This window comes from Haliotis cracherodii, unplaced genomic scaffold (assembly GCF_022045235.1).
Source record: "Haliotis cracherodii isolate W230 unplaced genomic scaffold, xgHalCrac1.p SCAF_17, whole genome shotgun sequence".
In the NCBI taxonomy this organism is placed as follows: domain Eukaryota; kingdom Metazoa; phylum Mollusca; class Gastropoda; order Lepetellida; family Haliotidae; genus Haliotis; species Haliotis cracherodii.
Window position 1 is genome coordinate 8448866 of NW_027266272.1, and position 24605 is coordinate 8473470.

Genomic DNA, 24605 nt, shown 5'->3' on the forward strand with positions numbered 1-24605 from the left:
GTGACTTTCAATGAGTGATGACAGGTTACACTGTTATCCGAAAGAAAAATGGGATACCCTGTGGGGATTCCGAGTACGGTAATAATAGGTACTCTGCAGCTTATCTTGGTAAACGAGGCCACTGTATGGATCGGATGGTCAGGTTCAGATGGCATGGGTTGTTGCTCACAATATCACTCACTGGTTTGTCTGGTCCAGACTTGATTATTTATTTATTTATTTATTTATTTGCTGAAAAGGCAAAGCTGCTTGTCGTAAGAGGCGACTAACGGGATCGGGTGGTCAGGCTCGCTGACTTGGTTGCTGCATGTCATTGATCCTAATTGAGTGGATTGATGCTATTGATGTCAATCACGGGATCGTCTGGTCCAGACTTGATTATTTACACACTGCCATCATATAGCTGGAATATTGCGGAGTGTGGCGATTAACAACAAACAGTGGTCTAGGGCACACAACTCTCCAAGCTCCTTCCCAGCGCGTGACACCTTCGTTACACTCTCGGTAACATCGCTGCCACTGCTGGTGAGATTTGCCCTCTAACCCCAAATGTAGTAACGTTTATACTTTTGTATATTTCTTTGGGAATGCCGTTATATTTCATTTTGAAAAGGGTGGTGGGGTAGCCTAGTGGTTAAAGCGTTAGCTCATCACGCCGAGGATCCGGGTTCGATTCCCGACATGGGTACAATGTGTGAAGCCCATTTCTTGTGTTCCCCGCCGTGATATTGCTGGAATATTGCTAAAAGCGGCGTAAAACCAAAACACACTCACTCATTTTGAAAAGGTTTATGACTGACCATGTTTTCCAGATAAATTTACATTGTTGTTTTAATAATCATATTGCTTCAAGATTGCAGACTAATGGAAAATCAACCAACTTCTCCCTTTACATTCTTACTATTTCATTTAAAGATGATAAAAATTCAAATTGACAAATAAATAAATAAATTTAGCAGCGGTAAGTTATTCGGCGTCACGACAGTCGTCGCTTGTTTGTAAACATAACGTTCATTCGGTTGCGAGTTCCAACTCCAAGCATGGTTGGGGCCACCTATCACAGTGGGGAGTTTTGACTGGTGGCAGCGATTGTATAGAGAGCTCCGCGAACGGACTATCGCTGTGAGGAGCTTGACAACTCACAGGGAAGAGTTGTGTCCCTTAGCTGTTGAGATCTACTATTGCAGTTTCAGTACTGTATTTGTGCCTGTCGTTTCTGAGATATTGTAAAAGTCAAGAACTTGTTTCTTGGGGCTTCCCTTTCATGTTAATGACACATTCTTTCTAACTCTGTGACAAAAACACAGCTGGGGTGCTGTGATACAGAAGGCACCATGATTTCACAGACTTCAGCAGTAAGAGACGTGATAACAAGGGTCTAGCTTCTCCACACTTATTGCAGGGCCAAAACAACTCTGAAATACAATCTGGTTGCAATACATTTGTTTTCACTTTGTGGGGTAAAGTTAACAAAGGATAACAAAAGCTGTTTTTTTTGTCTCTGAAATGTTTGGAGTTAAAGCCAACACCATTACATTGTCAGCGTCGGAAATGTGTTTGAGGTCTTGATCATGCAAACAAAATGATAATTAAGACAATTTCTGTTAGGATCTTTATCAACAGAATGAAGCATAATGTGTATCGTGTCATCAAATTAATGTATGTTTGGGTGAATTGTTTCAGCCTTAAGTTGTTTAGTCTGTGTATATGAGAAGACTACAGTGTGACAAACGTGATCAGAAATATGGACATGCTTTAAGAGAAGACGTCCTCGCAACAAGATTTTTTCTGATGGTGACTAGTTAAATATGTGAGACTGGATATCTCCGAAGACTCGAAGAGGTGAACCTTCCAGGTTTGACATTGCCCTCATTGATCTTCAGCCTTCAGTGTAGAGAGCAGACTTAAAAATCATCCTGTGAAGACATGTGTGATGATACACACTTCATGGTGGAACGATTCCAAGATTCACGGGTGAAACAAGAAATCAAGGACACCTTTATTGCCGAGTTGACAAATCTTGATTTCAAATTTCTTAATAGGTTTGATGATATTTTTTTAAGGGAATATTGTTTGTAACAAAGGTTCCTTGTTTTAATTTAAAACTTGAATGAATGTATTACTTTGCATTTCTTTATTGTGGCGTTCCTTGGTACCCTGTTCTTGTAAGGGGTGACTATTATCAGGTTCAGGGGATGACTACATGACCATGTTGATTGTGTTTGTTGTATGGCAACACGGGATCATAGCACATGTCAAGCAATGGTTTGTCTGGCCGAGACTTGATTTTAAAAGCCTGTGCCCCATGGGGATTCTGGGTTCAATGTGGTCCCAAGCAACCCAAGCTAGTCAAAGAAGTGAGCAGGTGGTTAGGTTCAGTGACTTGGTTTGCGTGTCATCTTACTCCCAGTGGTGTGGATTGTTGCTCATATCAATCACTGTATTGTCTGGTCCAGATTTGTTTACATGCCACCATCATTTAGCTTGAATATTTCAGAATGGGGTGTCAAAGAAACTTTGAAGCCCATTGTGATATTTCTTTAATATTGCTAACTATGGCATAAAACAACATTCACCTAGTGTTTGTTTTATTGTATACTACTCAACTTTTGATTGGGATAATCCGACATGCCATTCTATTTTAAAATACACTTGACATAATATGAGAATCACTTTTGTGTATCATGGACATTTTTGTAGTATGCATTCATTGAAGGTCTTTTATTATGTTGTATTTTTATTATATTATATTCTTTGAAGTTGTGAACATGTTGTTTAGCTCACTGTAGGGTGTTTGTGAACTTGACCAAAGACTTGTTGTATGTTAGAGTATTTTCTTCTAACTTAGTGGTTTTCAGTATAGGGCCGAACATGCAGATGCCCACTCTAAGAGAGACTTGCTAAAGACTGTGTTCATGTGATAAACTTGAATTTGAACTGGTTCAAGTCACAGACTCTGGACAATCATCCAATAATGGATAATGTTTTCTGTGTGGGGAAATATTCATTGGAGATGGAGTGTGTTAAATCTGGACACTGGACTAAGCAACGTGAATCTAAATTTCCGAAGAATATTAGAAAATTCAAGGATGAAAAAAGCGATTGTGCATTTCCTGCGATGGTACTAGTGTACAAGGATAACTGGGAATAATTGAGACGGTCCCCATGCAATCAGCAAGCGTTTGTGCTGCCGTTAAGTTTGTGCCGAAATAAGGTGGGTTCGATGTATATGCTGAGTAGATTTATGCATCTGCCTTTTTGCAGATGTCTTAAAATAAAGACATTTTTATCCCTCATAACAGCATGAAGGATGTGTCAACTTGACTAGAAATTGTTTAATTTCATTTTCATATTGCATTATTTGCTAAATAAGTCATGTTTTCTTGAAAATTTTGAGATGTTTATCTTTGTAATCGTTTGATATTTTAATTGTTTTTAAATGTAATGAAAGTCAAGTTGACATTCTCTAATACGCGTTCATAGGCCTCCCTACGCCAACTTTGTTGGTCGTGAAAGTTGATCACTAAGATATGATTGTGCTTCCACAAGAAGACTGTAAACTCTTTGCTTTCATTATTCGTTTGTAGTTTGACAAGTTAAAACGAAAAAAATAATTCTGTAAGCAAATTTCCCGGCTGTAATGTTGCTAAAAGAGGCGTAAAACCACTCTTCTGAAGCGAATTGCATACTTTATCATGTCGCCTGCAGTCTTCTTTTATGTAAGCTAATCATTTCTGAGTAGCAACCCAGTTGGGTTCAATTCCTACCTGGCTTAGCAGTTTGTTCTTGATGCTGAGAATCGACCACCATCATAATGTTGAAAAGTGGAAAATGTTGAATCAGTTTCTTTTTTAATCAAATTTTATTTAATCATAAAGTTAGATATATTGAAAGCAATTTCATTACAAGTGTCGAATTTGTGCATCTTGAATAACTGGCAAGTCAGTTAACCTCCACTATGGACCGTCTGCTGATTGTCGACTCTGGATGTAGCTGTTGTTGCTGCTGCTGCTGCAGTGATCCTGTGCTAGAAGAATTAAGGTAAGTGGAAACACAACGCAAAACATCCAACACCACCATAGAACAGTGTTAGGGAAGGGGGATGCGGGACTATTTAAGTGGGCAGTAACAAGGCAGGACACACAAGGTACCTTACCAAGCACCTTACCTTGTTTAACTGGACACGTTGCTGTAAGATTTACAATTTGTATGCCAAAATATTTTGTTAATGGAAAGGATCTTCCTTACATTTAAGTAGAGGGACCTGCCTCTCTTGCCAGTATAAGGATTGTTCTCAGTAGAGGGGGGGAATGCCTGTCTTACCAGTATATGGACTGTTCTGTGTAGGGAGGAATGCCTGTCTCACCAGTATAAGAATTAAGGTTTGATCAGAATTTGTCCAAATTGTGTGCTTTTTACCTTCATATGGTTTTCCTTGATTTGTTTGTTGGAATGGGCTTGATTCCCGGAATAGGGTTGTGATGTGAGTCGGGAAAGTGTGGTTTGCTGGAATGGGTTTGTTTTGCCGAAGTAGGGTTGATTGCCTGCACAGGGTTGGGTACTTGACCAACGTTTTGAGGGACATTCCTGCCTGTCAAGGAAAGGAGGGGTTTATCTCTTTCCTCCTCTCTTCTTACCTCTCTCTCTCCCCACCCCCCTGCCCCCAAGATAAGGGTCATTTTGCCACAATAGGTGAAGACACCTGCTGATAGTGGGACACATGGCAGATGGGGATTATGATGAGATTAGGGATGTGTTGGTGCATATTGATAGCGATTGTAATACACTGATAGTCTGACATCGTTCATCCCATATTTTGATTTGGATGACTGTTTCTCATTCAAACAGAATCAGCTTTTATGAAGGGCATGGTGACTGATGTCACACAAGATAGGGTATAAGAAGTTACATGTAGAGCAGCCCTTGTACCTCCCTGGAAAATGTCAGTACATGTTGACTTAATGATTTCAGCTTCTATATCTTTACAATGCATTGTTGGGGGCATGGGTGTCCCAGTCATCTAGGGCGCTACAATTCGCTGTGCTAAGTTGTCCATTTTGTACTCCAGAAACCTATAGTGGATGTGAATCCCAGATCGCCTCCCCGTTCACCTTGATCATGTTTTCAAGGTTTGTCACCACCATGCTTATGCGTTTCACCAAAGTGGTAAATGTCTGAGACCATCACTTCAGGCTTTCCTGACGCATTAAACTTACATGCTGTGATGTAACTGGAAAACTGTTCAAAGAGACGTTAAACCCCACTCACTCGATATATTGTTTTGGTACAGGTGGTAATAGTCAAGTGAAGGTACTGACTCACACCTTGACTGACACATTGCATTGTAGGAAAGACATTGAATCCAGAAGTCAGTCTTGTCTTTCCTAAAGACACTACAGTTTCGATATGTCACAGATATCTTAGTACCTGCAAAAAACATTGCTCGGTAAAAATGCAAAGTTGTCGATCTTTAGTAGTTGGACACATGATGATGCCGACTCTTTTACAATTTATTTTGATCCTGAAAGTATCTCTTATGGTCAAGTTTGACTAGAACTTATTTCCCCAGAAATAAAGTGATCATATTTAAGATTATTTATCTACAGAATGAAATCCAAATGGAACCAAGACCAATGCTTAATTTTAGGCTTAGAGTTGAGGCAATCTAGACTTGCCAGGGCTCAATTTAGCTATATACATGTATTAAACATGCACCAGTGCAATCTTTTATTTAAAAACGCAACCTAATGTTCATGTAAAAAAAAGTGCATTACTTTTCCACAACAATCTTTGGACACATTCAATACCTCTAAGGTACATTTACCATACTAAGTCTAATCTGTGTGTAATTTGTCATGCTTTCGTGGGTTTGACATCAAACTGTGGGCGCTTCAAGATATGTACACAAGTTCCTGAAGGCTTTCAGCAATACATCATTAATTTATGTGACAGGCAGCAGATCAGCCAATGTTTCAACTTTGAAAAATGTATGGGTCCAGGGTGCAACCTGGTTTTGTGAACATGCACTTGGTTTCAATGTCAACATACACCTTGTTCAAGTTGAATCAAGTTCTTTAAATAGAGGCTGCTTTCAAATTGACTATAAAGTGAAGTTTCATTATTTCTCTTGGGTCTCGAAGACCGACAATGATTGAGGAAGCATTTCTTTAGTGTTGTGGAATACTGTGGAATATATCAACATTGAGCCGATGAAATACTATTTGAAACAAAGTTAACAAGGCACTTCCAAAATAGACCGCACTCACTTGCTCGCTCGAATCCAGTGGAAGAAACAGGGTGGTATGATTACCTGGTCGTGGAACACATGGTAATAGGTCACTAATAATGTCAAGGGAAGCCATGATCAGATACTGCATAAAAATGAATTACAGCATATGTTAATTAGGCCACACTGTTTTCATTTGATGTTTGTCAGTTTTGCAAGCCATTGATCAGTAAAAAATAAAAATAACTGTGCCTGTAAATATATAATCTTCTAAGTAAGAAAAGTTTCTTTAGGACAACACAGCAGAAAGATGTTGGGTTTGATTCTTTGGTAAAAAGCTGTGGGCTGTAATACGATAAATAGCTGTAAGGAGGTCTTCCAGGTTACAGGACATTAGGATACTTCTGTATAAAGCTGTTGGGTGTGATACAATAAGTAGCTGCATGGAGATGTCTGCCAGGGTACAGGACATTAGGATACTTCTGCATAAAGCTGTGGGGTGTGATACAATAAGTAGCTGCATGGAGATGTCTTCCTGGTTACAGGACATTAGGATACTTCTGTATAAAGCTGTGGTGTGTGATACAATAAGTAGCTGCATGGAGAGGTCTTCCTGGTTACAGGACATTAGGATACTCCTGTATAAAGCTGTGGGGTGTGATACAATAAGTAGCTGCATGGAGAGGTCTTCCAGGTTACAGGACATTAGGATACTCCTGTATAAAGCTGTTGGGTGTGATACAATAAGTAGCTGCATGGAGATGTCTTCCTGGTTACAGGACATTAGGATACTTCTGCATAAAGCTGTGGGGTGTGATACAATAAGTAGCTGTATGGAGATGTCTTCCTGGTTACAGGACATTAGGATACTTCTGCATAAAGCTGTGGGGTGTGATACAATAAGTAGCTGCATGGAGAGGTCTTCCTGGTTACAGGACATCAGGATACTCCTGTATAAAGCTGTGGGGTGTGATACAATAAGTAGCTGCATGGAGAGGTCTTCCAGGTTACAGGACATTAGGATACTCCTGTATAAAGCTGTTGGGTGTGATACAATAAGTAGCTGCCTGGAGATGTCTTCCTGGTTACAGGACATTAGGATACTTCTGCATAAAGCTGTGGGGTGTGATACAATAAGTAGCTGTATGGAGATGTCTTCCTGGTTACAGGACATTAGGATACTTCTGCATAAAGCTGTGGGGTGTGATACAGTAAGTAGCTGCATGGAGATGTCTTCCTGGTTACAGGACATTAGGATACTTCTGCATAAAGCTGTGGGGTGTGATACAGTAAGTAGCTGTATGGAGATGTCTTCCTGGTTACAGGACATTAGGATACTCCTGTATAAAGCTGTTGGGTGTGATACAGTAAGTAGCTGCATGGAGATGTCTTCCTGGTTACAGGACATTAGGATACTTCTGCATAAAGCTGTGGGGTGTGATACAATAAGTAGCTGCATGGAGATGTCTTCCTGGTTACAGGACATTAGGATACTTCTGCATAAAGCTGTGGGGTGTGATACAGTAAGTAGCTGCATGGAGATGTCTTCCTGGTTACAGGACATTAGGATACTTCTGCATAAAGCTGTGGGGTGTGATACAATAAGTAGCTGCATGGAGATGTCTTCCTGGTTACAGGACATTAGGATACTTCTGCATAAAGCTGTGGGGTGTGATACAATAAGTAGCTGTATGGAGATGTCTTCCTGGTTACAGGACATTAGGATACTTCTGCATAAAGCTGTGGGGTGTGATACAGTAAGTAGCTGCATGGAGATGTCTTCCTGGTTACAGGACATTAGGATACTTCTGCATAAAGCTGTGGGGTGTGATACGATAAGTAACTGTATGGAGATGTCTTCCTGGTTACAGGACATTAGGATACTTCTGCATAAAGCTGTGGGGTGTGATACGATAAGTAGCTGCATGGAGATGTCTTCCTGGTTACAGGACATTAGGATACTTCTGCATAAAGCTGTGGGGTGTGATACAATAAGTAGCTGCATGGAGATGTCTTCCTGGTTACAGGACATTAGGATACTTCTGCGTAAAGCTGTGGGGTGTGATACAGTAAGTAGCTGCATGGAGATGTCTTCCTGGTTACAGGACATTAGGATACGTCTGCAGAAAGCTGTTGGGTGTGATATGATAAGTAATACATGGAGATGTATTGCAGTACAGTACATGAGGATACGACAGTAATTTACAGGGTAACTCAAAACGATGTTGAACAGACCATTGACTCCCTTTATCAGGTGATTTTGGACAACAAGTAAGACTGGAGTGTTAGGAACAGATTCTAAAGTTGGCAGAAAATGTCTGAAAAAGTCAGGAAATTCCCAAATAATGAAGTGCCAAGTGTTTTGGGATTTGTTTGGAGTGTCAGATCTCTTCAAACTATGATGTAGCTTTAACGATCCTGACCTTAGTTATGTCCAGTGGCCTTGGACCAGTTTGGATATCTGATGTCACGACTCTTGAGAGTGAAGATGTCTGTTTGTGATGGAGCACAGATTTGAGTTATCTCCCTTTCAGTTGTACCATATTAATTTATGATGCCACATATTAAGGGGTGTGCAAAAATTGGATACTCTTGCAAATAGAAGTTTGAAGGTTGGAATGAGTAGGGAGGGCATCCTGTAAATAAATGTATGACATGTGGCACAACAATGGTCATTGTATGAATGTATTGTGACACTGTCCATGGGATACTATATAGGATATGACACTGGGTATAATGATGGTATTACATATGGATGTATGGTGACACTGTCCATGAGATACTATATATGATGTGACACTGGGTATAATGATGGTATTACATAAGGATGTATGGTGACACTGTCCATGAGATACTATATAGGATGTGACACTGGGTATAATGATGGTATTACATATGGATGTATGGTGACACTGTCCATGAGATACTATATATGATGTGACACTGGGTATAATGATGGTATTACATAAGGATGTATGGTGACACTGTCCATGAGATACTATATAGGATGTGACACTGGGTATAATGATGGTATTACATAAGGATGTATGGTGACACTGGGTATAATGATGGTATTACATAAGGATGTATGGTGACACTGTCCATGAGATACTATATAGGATGTGACACTGGGTATAATAATGGTATTACATATGGATGTATTGTGACACTGACCATGAGATACTATATAGGATGTGACACTGGGTATAATGATGGTACTACATAAGGATGTATTATGGCACTGACCATGAGATACTATATAGGATGTGACACTGGGTATGATGATGGTACTACATAAGGATGTATTATGGCACTGACCATGAGATACTATATATATTTTATATGACAGGGTAGAACAATGGTACTATGTATGGATGTATTGTGACACTGTCCATGAGATACTATATAGGGATATGGCACTGGGTATAACGATGGTACGGATCTTGGATGTATTGTGACACTACGACCATGAGATATTATATGGGGATATGAAACTTGATGTAATGATGGTATGGTGTATGGATGTATTATGACACCTGCTCACTCACTGTATAGGGATATGACACAGGGTATAACAATGGTACTATAAGGTTGGTATTATGTATGGATGTATTGTGACTCTAGGACCATGAGATTTGTATAGGGATATGACACAGGGTATAACAATGGTACTATGTATGGATGTATTGTAACACTACGACCATGAGATACTATATAGGGCTATGACACAGGGTATAACAATGGTACTATGTATGGATGTATTATGACACTGAGCATGAGATACTATATAGGGCTATGACACAGGGTATAACAATGGTACTATGTATGTGATGTATTGTAACACTACGACCATGAGATCTTATATAGGGCTATGACACTGGGTATAATGATGGTACTATGTATGGATCTATTATGACACTGAGCATGAGATCCTATATAGGGCTATGACACTGGGTATAACAATGGTACTATGTATGGATGTATTGTAACACTACGACCAAAAGATACTATATAGGGAAGTGACACAGGGTATAACGATGGTACTATGTATGGATGTATTGTAACACTACGACCATGAGATACTATATAGGGCTATGACACAGGGTATAACAATGGTACTATGTATGGATGTATTATGACACTGAGCATGAGATACTATATAGGGCTATGACACAGGGTATAACGATGGTACTATGTATGTGATTTATTGTAACACTACGACCATGAGCATGAGATCCTATATAGGGCTATGACACAGGGTATAACGATGGTACTATGTATGGATGTATTGTAACACTACGACCATGAGCATGAGATACTATATAGGGCTATGACACAGGGTATAATGATGGTACTTCGACCATGAGATACTATATAGGGCTATGACACAGGGTATAACAATGGTACTATGTATGGATGTATTGTAACACTACGACCATGAGATCCTATATAGGGCTATGACACAGGGTATAACGGTGGTACTATGTATGGATGTATCATGACGCTGACCATGAGATACTATATAGGGAAATGACAGTTTATAACGATGGTACTATGTATGGATGTACTATGACACAATTACCTTGAAATACAATATATGTTATAATGATAGTACTGATGAGGTGATGTATTGATATGTGTGACACAAGGTATAACAAGGCATTACATTGTAGTGAATTATAACAGTTGATCCATGAAATACAGTAAGGGGAATTGAAACATGGGAGAAAAATGTGGTACAGCATTGGGATGTATCATGATGCCATAACCATGATTTTTGTGTAGATTATGGTTCTAAATGGGAGGTGAAACATAAGGTATAACGATGGTACTACATAGGGATGTATTAAAAGTTTGGAGGGGGCCCAGTGGCCCAGCAATCTTAGGCCATTCAATTAGCTGTGCAGAGTTGTGACCCTTGGCTATTCCAGAAAGTTATGATTGTGGTTTTGAATCCGAGATCAGCCCTATCATGTTTCTGCATCACTTTGGGCTTTCCTCCTACATTAAGCTGACATGCCATAATATAACTAGAATACTGTTTCTAGCGGTGTTGGGATTTACGACATGGTACAGTGAGTAAGTGGCTTTATGGCACTTTAAGCAATGTTCCAGCAATATCACACCAGAAATTGGCTCCACACATTGTACCCATGTCGGGAATCGAACACAGGCCTTCGGCGTGACGAGGGAACGCTTTAACCACAAAGCTACCCGACCACCCCTGGGACATGGTATAACAAGGTGTACCATAGTGATACTGTATGGGGATGTAGGACACATGGTATAACAAGGCGTTACATCGTAGTACTATTGGGATGTATGACATGGTATAACAAGGCATGACATATCGATAATGGGTAGGAATGGATGACACATGTTGTAACAAGGTGTTGCATAGTGATACTGTATAGGCATGTATGACATGTGGTATAACAAGGCATAACATAGTGATAATATATAGGGATGTATGACACGTGGTATAACAAGGTGTTACATAGTGATACTGTAAAGGGATGTATACCACATGGTACAACAAGGCATAACATAGTGATAATGGGTAGGGATGGCATAACAAGGTGTTACAAGGTGATACTGTATAGGGATGTATGACACGTGGTATAACAAGGCGTAACATAGTGATAATGGGTAGGGATGGATGACATGGTATGACAAGGCGTTGCATAGTGATCATGTAATCATGGTACTACATCAGTATATGCCATGATACATATGACCCATAAGATAAAGAAAAGCTATGTATGACACATAATGGAAAGGGATAAATGACATGGTATAAGAAGGCATTACATCATGATAATGTATAGGGACGTATCACACATGGTATAACAAGGTGTTGCATAGTGATACTGTATAGGGATGTATGAGACATGGTATATGAAGGTGTTGCATAGTGATACTGTATAGGGATGTATGGCCAATGGTATAACAAGGTGTTACAGTTACATTGTGATAATGTATAGGGATGTATGACACATGGTATAACAAGGTGTTGCATAGTGATACTGTATAGGGATGTATGGCTAATGGTATAACAAGGTGTTGCATATTGATACTGTATAGGGATGTAAGATACATGGTATAACAAGGTATTACATAGCGATACTGTATGGTGCTGTGGAGACACATGGTATAACAAGGCATTACATAGTGATACTGTATAGGGATGTAAGACACACGGTATAACACATGTTATAACAAGGCAAGGCATTACGTAGCGATATTGTATAGGGATGTAAGATATATGGTATAACAAGGCATTACATAATGATACTGTATAGGGATGTAAGACACATGATATAACAAGGCACTACATAGTGCTGCTGTATAGGGATGTAAGACACATGGTATAACAAGGCATTACATAGCGATACTGTAAAGGGATGTATGACATGGTTATCGCAAGGCATTCCATAGGGGTACTGTATAGGAATGTATGACGTGGTATAACTAGGCATTATGGTGGTACTGCATAGGGATATCGCATGGTGATATTGCTGTAATATTGCTTGAAGCGGTGTAAAGCTGTTTCCTCACTCACATAGCAAGGTTCATATTGATTCTGTATTGGGATTTAGGACATGGTATAGTGAGTGAGTGGCTTTATGACACTTTAAGCAATATTCCAGGAATATCACAGCGGGGGACACCAGAAATTGGCTTCACACATTGTACCCATGTCGGGAATCGTACCCAGGCCTTCGGCGTGACGAGTGAATGCTTTAACCACAAAGCTACCCGACCACCCCTGGGACATGGTATAACAAGGTGTACCATAGTGACACTGTTTGGGGATGTAGGACACTTGGTATAACAAGGCATTACATCGTAGTACTATTGGGATGTATGACATGGTATAACAAGGCATGACATATCGATAATGGGTAGGGATGGATGACACATGTTGTAACAAGGTGTTGCATAGTGATACTGTATAGGCATGTATGACACGTGGTATAACAAGGCATAACAGTGATAATGGGTAGGGATGTATGACACGTGGTATAACAAGGTGTTACATAGTGATACTGTAAAGGGATGTATGACACATGGTACGACAAGGCATAACAGTGATAATGGTTAGGGATGGCATAACAAGGTGTTACATGGTGATACTGTATAGGGATGTATGACACGTGGTATAACAAGGCATAACATAGTGATAATGGGTAGGGATGGATGACATGGCATGACAAGGCGTTGCATAGTGATCATGTATAGGGAATATGACATGGTGTAATCATGGTACTACATCAGTATATGCCATGATACATATGACCCATAAGATACTGTATAGCTATGTATGACACAATGGATAGGGATGAATGACATGGTATAAGAAGGCATTACATCATGATAATGTATAGGGATGAATGACATGGTATAAGAAGGCATTACATCATGATAATGTATAGGGATGTATGACACATGGTATATCAAGGTGTTGCTTAGTGATACTGTATAGGGATGTATGAGACATGCTCTATCAAGGTGTTGCATAGTGATACTGTATAGGGATGTATGACACATGGTACGACAAGGCATAACAAAGTGATAATGGGTAGGGATGGCATAACAAGGTGTTACAAGGTGATACTGTATAGGGATGTATGACACGTGGTATAACAAGGCATAACATAGTGATAATGGGTAGGGATGGATGACATGGCATGACAAGGCGTTGCATAGTGATCATGTATAGGGAATATGACATGGTGTAATCATGGTACTACATCAGTATATGCCATGATACATATGACCCATAAGATACTGTATAGCTATGTATGACACAATGGATAGGGATGAATGACATGGTATAAGAAGGCATTACATCATGATAATGTATAGGGATGAATGACATGGTATAAGAAGGCATTACATCATGATAATGTATAGGGATGTATGACACATGGTATATCAAGGTGTTGCTTAGTGATACTGTATAGGGATGTATGAGACATGCTCTATCAAGGTGTTGCATAGTGATACTGTATAGGGATGTATGACACATGGTACGACAAGGCATAACAAAGTGATAATGGGTAGGGATGGTATAACGAGGTGTTGCATATTGATACTGTATAGGGATGTAAGACACACGGTATAACACATGGTATAACAAGGCAAGGCATTACGTAGCGATATTGTATAGGGATGTAAGATACATGGTATATCAAGGCATTACATAGTGATACTGTATAGGGATGTAAGACACATGGTATAACAAGGCACTACATAGTGGTACTGTATAGGGATGTAAGACACATGGTATAACAAGGCATTACATAATGATACTGTATAGGGATGTCAGACACATGGTATAACAAGGCACTACATAGTGGTACTGTATAGGGATGTAAGACACATGGTATAACAAGGCATTACATAGCGATACTGTATAAGGATGTAAGACATGGTATAATAAGGCATTATGTAGCGATACTGTATAGGGATGTATGACATGGCTATCGCAAGGCATTACATAGGGGTACTGTATAGGAATGTATGACGTGGTATAACTAGGCATTATGGTGGTACTGCATAGGGATATCGCATAGTGATATTGCTGTAATATTGCTTGAAGCGGTGTAAAGCTGTTTCCTCACTCACATAGCAAGGTTCATAGTGATTCTGTATTGGGACTTAGGACATGGTAAAGTGAGTGAGTGGCTTTATGACACTTTAAGCAATATTCCAGGAATATCACAGCGGGGGACACCAGAAATTGGCTTCACACATTGTACCCATGTCGGGAATCAAACCCAGGCCTTCGGTGTGACGAGTGAACGCTTTAACCACAAAGCTACCCGACCACCCCTGGGACATGGTATAACAAGGTGTACCATAGTGACACTGTATGGGGATGTAGGACACATGGTATAACAAGGCATTACATCGTAGTACTATTGGGATGTATGACATGGTATAACAAGGCATGACATATCGATAATGGGCAGGGATGGATGACACATGTTGTAACAAGGTTTTGCATAGTGATACTGTATAGGGATGTATGACATGTGGTATAACAAGGCGTAACATAGTGATAATGTATAGGGATGGCATAACAAGGTGTTACATAGTGATACTGTATAGGGATGTATGACAAGTGGTATAACAAGGCGTAACATAGTGATAATGTATAGGGATGTATGACATGGTATGACAAGGCGTTGCATAGTGATCATGTAATCATGGTACTACATCAGTATATGCCATGATACATATGAGCCATAAGATACAGAAAAGCTATGTATGACACATAATGGATAGGGATGAATGACATGGTATATGAAGGCATTACATCATGATAATGTATAGGGACGTATCACACATGGTATAACAAGGTGTTGCATAGTGATACTTTATAGGGATGTATGAGACATGGTATATGAAGGTGTTGCATAGTGATACTGTATAGGGATGTATGGCCAATGGTATAACAAGGTGTTACAGTTAAATTGTGATAATGTATAGGGATGTATGACACATGGTATAACAAGGTGTTGCATAGTGATACTGTATAGGGATGTATGGCTAATGGTATAACAAGGTGTTGCATAGTGATACTGTATAGGGATGTATGACACATGGTACAACAAGGCATAACATGGTGATAATGGGTAGGGATGGTATAACGAGGTGTTGCATATTGATACTGTATAGGGATGTAAGATACATGGTATAACAAGGTATTACATCGCGATACTGTATGGTGCTGTGGAGACACATGGTATAACAAGGCATTACAGAGCAATACTGTATAGGGATGTAAGACACACGGTATAACACATGTTATAACAAGGCAAGGCATTACGTAGCGATATTGTATAGAGATGTATGACACATGATATAACAAGGCATGACCTAGTGATAATGTATAGGGCTTATGACCCATAGTGTAACAAGGTGTTACATAGTGACACTGTACAGGGATGTATGACATGGTTTACCAAGGCATTACATTGTGTTAATTTATAGGGATGTATGGCCAATGGTATAACAAGGCGTAACATAGTGATAATGGGTGGGGATGGATGACATGGCATAACAAGGTGTTTGCATAGTGATACTGTATAGGGATGTATGCACATGGTACTACAAGGCATAACATAGTGATAATGTATAGGGATGGTATAACGAGGTGTTGCATAGTGATACTGTATAGGGATGTATGACACGTGATATAACAAGGCGTAACATAGTGATAATGGGTAGGGATGGATGACATGGTATGACAAGGCGTTGCATAGTGATCTTGTGTAGAGAATATGACATGGTATAATCATGGTACTACATCAGTATATGCCACGATACATATGACCCACAAGATACTGTATAACTATGTATGACACATAATGGATAGGGATGTATCACACATGGTATATCAAGGCACAACATAGTGATAATGGGTAGGGATGGTATAACGAGGTGTTGCATAGTGATACTGTATAGGGATGTATGACACGTGGTATAACGAGGTGTTGCATAGTGATACTGGATGGGGATGTATCACACATGGCATAACAAGGCGTTACTTAGTGATAATGTATAGGGATGTATGACACATGGTATAACAAGGTGTTGCATAGTGATACTGTATAGGGATGTATGACACATGGTATAACAAGGTGTTACATAGTGATAATGGGTAGGGATGGATGACATGGCATAACAAGGTGTTACATGGTGATACTGTATAGGGATGTATGACACATGGTATATCAAGGCACAACATAGTGATAATGGGTAGGGATGGTATAACGAGGTGTTGCATAGTGATACTGTACAGGGATGTATGACACATGGTATAACAAAGCATTACATAGTGATATTGTATAGGGATGTATGATACATGGTATAACAAGGCATTACATACTGATACTCTATAGGGACGTATCACACATGGTATAACAAGGTGTTACATCATGATAATGTATAGGGATGTATGACACATGGTATAACAAGGTGTTACAAGGTGATACTGTATAGGGATGTATCACACATGGTATAACAAGGTGTTACATCATGATAATGTATAGGGACGTATCACACATGGTATAACAAGGTGTTACAAGGTGATACTGTATAGGGACGTATCACGCATGGTATAACAAGGTGTTACATCATGATAATGTATAGGGACGTATCACACATGGTATAACAAGGTGTTACATAGTGATACTGTATAGGGACGTATCACACATGGTATAACAAGGTGTTACATCATGATAATGTATAGGGATGTATCACACATGGTATAACAAGGCACTACATAGTAGTACTGTATAGGGATGTATGACGCATGGTATTACAAGGCATTACATAGTGATACTGTATAGGGATGTATGACACATGGTATAACAAGGCATTACATAGTGATAATGTATAGGGATGTATGACACATGTATAGGGATGTATGACACATGGTATAACAAGGCATTACATAGTGATACTGTATAGAAAAGTCGCCTTTTATGGCAAGCATGGGTTGCTGAAGACTTATTCTACCCTGGATCTTCACAGGTCGTATAGGAATGTTAGACTTGTGGTATGACAAAATGTTACATAGTGGTACTGTATGGGGACGTATGACACTGTATTATGATGGTACTACATAGGGATATGGCATGATGATATTGCTGTAATATTGTTTGAAGCAGTGTGAAGGTGTGATTACTCACTCACAAAGCAGGGTTCATACAGGCTTGAAAAGGTCTGGTATTTTAAGGTCCCTCTTGAAAAGTCTTGATTTTTGTCTGTCTACCTTGAAAATGCCTTGAAAATAACCAAAATATCTTGAAAAGCACTGAATTGTGCAAAAAGATATACTGGTTGAAAAAAGCATTGTAATTTATGAGACATAATTTATTTTATATGTTTTGTTGAAAAATTTGTGATGTTCATACTTCTTTTTAGGTCTCATAATAGTAATATGGCTGAAGTAAGTTTGTTGGATGGAAAGAAGTTTTTTTACAGACTAAGGCTAATGATAATAACCCAACTAAAAAAAGCTTTGAAAAATACAATGACAGTTGAAAAGCCTTAGATTTTAGGGGATGTGAAAATTGGGGTGAGATACAGTATATAGGGATGTGAAACATGGGCTGAGATACAGTATATAGGGATGTGAAACATGGGGTGAGATACAGTATATAGGGATGTGAAACATGGGCTGAGATACAGTATATAGGGATGTGAAACATGGGCTGAGATACAGTATATAGGGATGTGAAACATGGGGTGAGATACAGTATATAGGGATGTGAAACATGGGCTGAGATACAGTATATAGGGATGTGAAACATGGGGTGAGATACAGTATATAGGGATGTGAAACATGGGGTGAGATACAGTATATAGGGATGTGAAACATGGGCTGAGATACAGTATATAGGGATGTGAAACATGGGCTGAGATACAGTATATAGGGATGTGAAACATGGGGTGAGATACAGTATATAGGGATGTGAAACATGGGCTGAGATACAGTATATAGGGATGTGAAACATGGGCTGAGATACAGTATATAGGGATGTGAAACATGGGCTGAGATATAGTATATAGTGATGTGAAACATGGGGTGAGATACAGTATATAGGGATGTGAAACATGGGCTGAGATACAGTATATAGGGATGTGAAACATGGGCTGAGATACAGTATATAGGGATGTGAAACATGGGCTGAGATACAGTATATAGGGATGTGAAACATGGGGTGTAAAGGTGGTGTTGCTGTGGGGATGTATCGGCACATGTGACCATGAGATATTGTACAGAGATGTACAACAAGGTATGCCAGTGGCACTCATGAGGATGTATTCTGAAACTATGCCCATGGGATGCTCATGTGACAATGAGATGGGTCTACAGGATATAACTGGTATCACATACTGATGTATTGGGTGGATGAGTGAGTGAGTTTGGTTTTATGCCCCATATTTTGCAATATTCAAGCAATATCGTGGCAAGGGACACCAGAAATGTTTTGTTTTTGTTTGTTTGATGTTTAGCGCTGCGCTCAGCAATATTCCAGCTATATGAGGGTGGTTTGTAGATAATCGAGACTGCACCACACAATCCAGTGATTGATATCGTGCAGTGATACGATAACATGCATCATCGAAGTTGGTGAGCCTGACCACAAGCTAGTTTCCTCTTGCGACAATCATAGTCACCTCTTTTGACACCAGAAAAGGTACTACACAGTGATGTATAATGATACATGAAATACTGTATGGGGATGTATCACATAGGTATAACAATGGTACTACACAGTGATGTATAATGATACATGAGATACTGTATGGGGATGTATAGCATAGGTATAACAATGGTACTACACAGTGATGTATAATGATACATGAGATACTGTATGGGGATGTATGGTGTAGGTATAACAATGGTACTACACAGTGATGTATAATGATACATGAGATACTGTATGGGGATGTATAGCATAGGTATAACAATGGTACTACACAGTGATGTATAAAGATACATGAGATACTGTATGGGGATGTATCACATAGGTATAACAATGGTACTACACAGTGATGTATAATGATCCATGAGATACTGTATGGGGATGTATCACATAGGTATAACACTGGTACTACACAGTGATGTATAATGATACATGAGATACTGTATGGGGATGTATAGCATAGGTATAACAATGGTACTACACAGTGATGTATAATGATACATGAGATACTGTATGGGGATGTATCACATAGGTATAACAATGGTACTACACAGTGATGTATAATGATACATGAGATACTGTATGGGGATGTATCACATAGGTATAACACTGGTACTACACAGTGATGTATAATGATACATGAGATACTGTATGGGGATGTATCACATAGGTAAAAAAATGGTACTACACAGTGATGTATAATGATCCATGAGATACTGTATGGGGATGTATCACATAGGTATAACAATGGTACTACACAGTGATGTATAATGATACATGAGATACTGTATGGGGATGTATGGCGTAGGTAAAACAATGGTACTACACAGTGATGTATAATGATACATGAGATACTGTATGGGGATGTATCTCATCGGTATAACAATGGTACTACACAGTGATGTATGATGATACATGAGATACTGTATGGGAATGTATCACATAGGTATAACAATGGTACTACATAGTGATGTATCATGATACATGAGATACTGTATGGCGTAGGTATAACAATGGTACTACACAGTGATGTATAATGATACATGAGATACTGTATAGCATAGGTATAACAATGGTACTACACAGTGATGTATAATGATACATGAGATACTGTATGGGGATGTATCACATAGGTATAACAATGGTACTACACAGTGATGTATAATGATACATGAGATACTGTATAGCATAGGTATAACAATGGTACTACACAGTGATGTATAATGATACATGAGATACTGTATGGGGATGTATCACATAGGTATAACAATGGTACTAGACAGTGATGTATAATGATACATGAGATACTGTATAGGGATGTATCACACAGGGTAAAGGATAAGTCCCATGAACCTGTGCTGGTCATGAGAGGTTATCTAATGTATTGCTTCATGATGATGATGATGGAGGAGGAGGGTCATCTTTTATGGCAGGATTTATCGACTGTTTCACCTGGATGCATGTAGGAGATAGTAACTGGTAATGGTCTATTCTCCGGTGTGTTGGTTCCATCCTATTATAGTAAATGCATTCAACCCTCTGGCTACCATAGTCTTTTTAGGAAATGAGGGCACTTTGTCTCATAAAAGCAACTTCCCATAGACTTTCTACAGACAGGTATGCCAGTGTTGCTGAGGTCACACTATTCCTGTTAGTGAAGAGGGTCAGAATATTCCTTTTGCTGAGGGGATCAGAATATTCCTGTGTTGCTGAAGAGGTCAGAATATTCCTTTTGCTGTCACACTGTTCCTGTTAGGGAAGAAGGTCAGAATGTTCCTGTGTTGCTGAGGGGTCAGAATGTTCCTGTGTTGCTGAAGAGGTCAGAAAAATTCCTGTGTTGCTGAGGGGGGTAAGAATAATTCTGTTGCTGAGGGGGTCGGAATATTCCTGTGTTGCTGAGGGGTCAGAATGTTCCTGTGTTGCTGAAGAGGTCAGAATAATCATGTGTTGCCGAGGGGGTCAGAAAATTCCTGTTTTGCTGAGGGGGTCGAAAAAGTCCTGTGTTGCTGAGGGTCAGAATATTTCTGAGTGCTGAGGGGGTCGGAATATCCCTGTGTTGCTGCGGGGGTCAGAATATTCCCGTGTTGCTGAGGGGGGTCAGAGTATTCCCGTGTTGCTGAGTGGGGTCAGAATATTCCTGTGTTGCTGAAGATGTCAGAATATTCTTATGTTGCTGAGGGGGTCAGAATATTCTTGTGTTGATGAGGGGGTCAGAATATTCCTGTGTTACTGAGGTGGTCGGAATATTCTTGTGTTGCCGAGGGGGTTAGAACATTTATGTTACAGATGGGGTCAGAACCTCCGGCCCTTGTGTCGTTGCTAAAATATGTCTCGATCAATTGATATCGTTAATTGATTATACGTTTAAACAAGGCCAGACACTCCGTGTACAGCACGACTCGCCTTGTATCGCGATTTCTAAAGTGAATTCGCAAATCATGCACAAAGACTTCATATCTTCCTTGTCTTGGGGGATATTCTAATAATTCCAATTCATGACAATATACCATTTTTTTTATTGCTATGAAATAATACCGACCGAAAGCCGTAAACTCGCCATTTCGAAGCCAACAGGGCACAAATAGCCGCCGCCAGTCCCGCACAGAATGGAGGTGTGTCGGAAAGCAGCTCTCTATTTGTTTACTGTTTCCGCTGTTCTATTTTGAAGACCTATTTCTACCCCGGATCTTCAGGGGGTCTAATAGGATAGTGCATTTCTGACACCCGTGATATTAATTGATCTAGAAATATTTAAGCAACGACACAAGAGCCTGTGGTCAGAACACGCTTTATTTGCTGAGAGAGGTCAGAACATGCCTCTGTAAATAATCGAGTCTGGACCAGACAATCCAGTGATTGATATGAGCATCGATCCACGCAATGCGGTACGATGACATGCATCAACCAAGTCGGTGAGCCTGACCACCCGATCCCGTTAGTCGCCTCTTACGGCAAACATGGGTTGCTGAAGACCTACCCCGTATCTTCACGGGTCTGTTACTATATTTTCGTGTAATAGAATTGAAATGATATATCGAGCTAAATAGGGTCAAATTTCGGAAACCGTATTTGAAAGCCTAAATATCTATCAAACAATTATTGGTTCTATTTTATCTCGCTTCCTCATCTTGTGACGAAGTGGTCTCTCGGAGGACGCTCGCCGTCGATGGTTCGACTCCATCAGGTCACGTGACACGGGAGGGGAACGCTCTGAAAAGTCATAACAAAGGCAACTGGCAGTCGCTTTAAAAATAGATTGGGCCTGTATTGGGCGCTAGTTTTATATATTTTTATCTTGAGTTCTACTTTATGTTGAGCTAACACAGTATTTTATATCAGGATACCGTGAAGATGCGTGGTAGAATAGGTCTTCAGCAATATGTTTGTCGTAAGAGGCGACTGTGCTTGTCATAAGATGCGTCTAACGGGATCAGGTCGTCAGGCTCGGTGACTTTGTTGATGCATGTCATAGTATCCCAATTACGTAGATCGTTTCTCATGATGTCCTTCATTGGATTGTCTTGTCCAGACTCGATTATTTACAGACCGCCGTCATATACCTGTAATATTACTTAGTGTGGCGTTAAACAAGAAACAAACGGAGGATTCAGGCGATAATATAGTGTCGTAGGATCTTCCTTGTATCTCGCAACCGGTGTGAGGTGCGAAGGGCGCTGTTTGCTAAACTATGCTAAATACCACTACACGGGGGATTAGAGAATCAAAATGTTTGAACATGGGTACAATGTGTGAAGTATATTCTTGGTGCCACCCGTCGGAATATGTCGGTCCAATTCACTCAACCCCCTACATGTCTGATGTTTGCGACCACAAGCGTGCTTCAACAAACCTCACTCACCTACGCCATATCGTGTCTGGTGTTTGCGACCATAAGCGTGCTTCAACAAACCTCACTCACCTACGCCCTATCGTGTCTGGTGTTTGCGACCATAAGCGTGTTTCAACAAACCTCACTCACCTACGCCCTATCGTGTCTGGTGTTTGCGACCACAAGCGTGCTTCAACAAACCTCACTCACCTACGCCCTATCGTGTCTGGTGTTTGCGACCACAAGCGTGCGTCAACAAACCTCACTCACCTACGCCCTATCGTGTCTGGTGTTTGCGAACACAAGCGTGCTTCAAGAAACCTCACTCACCTACGCCCTATCGTGTCTTTAGGGCCAAAGGGACGGTAGCCTAATGGTTAAAGTGGTCGCTCGTCACGCCAAGGTCCGGGTTCGATTTCCCACATGGGGTACAATATGTGAAACCGATTTCTGGTTACCCCCTCTGTGATATTGCTGGAACATTGCTGAAAGTTGCGTGAAACCATAGTCACTCATTGTACGACCAAACTTGTATTTATGGTGTGACCTTATGTGACGCGACAACCCGGCTTTCTTTCTAACTGGCGCTTACATCATTCAGTCTTGCTTGACAACGGTATAAGGATCTATACCGCAACGTCGCCTTCACAGTATTTAAGGAAGTTGTTATCTAACTATTCAGCACAATATTTTCTAATCCATACAGCTCTGCCTTAAAAAAGTCTGTAAGAGATGGAATCAGGTTCAAGCAGTCCTTCCTCCTTGGCCGTTAGCCAAGTCAGAAATAGACTGATCTCAAAACACTTTAACCAGCTAATCAACAACAAGGACAATTAAGAAGTAATGTTATTCTTTTGGTTCAATGTTCACTGATGAATCACTGTCTGGTGTCCAGTGGCGCTGTCATTGGAGCCGATATAATTCCGAATAACACAAGCTCTAATGTACCTCTGATCAGTACAGGGCATGTTATAGCATCATCTAAGCGATCCATCCTCTTTTCCGAGTCGCTTGTCATGCCTTCGGGAAATTAAAACTTCACATTATACTTTTAATACAAGAATTTTAGAAATTTTTAATGCTTTTTTTTTGTTTTGTTGCATTGGCCAATACGACATCGTCATCATTTTTGAGTAATGCGTGCAGATTAACTTAGCAATATGAACGAATCGGGGGTTCTTTAATTTCTTTTGAGTATTATATAAATGAACGCGTGCAAGCGTGTCCAAATCCGTTAGGATACATTTTAGTATCGAAGCGCGCGTGTATGAAAGGGTTTCGATCGTATCTACGATAAACGTTCCCTCTGGTTGCGAACATA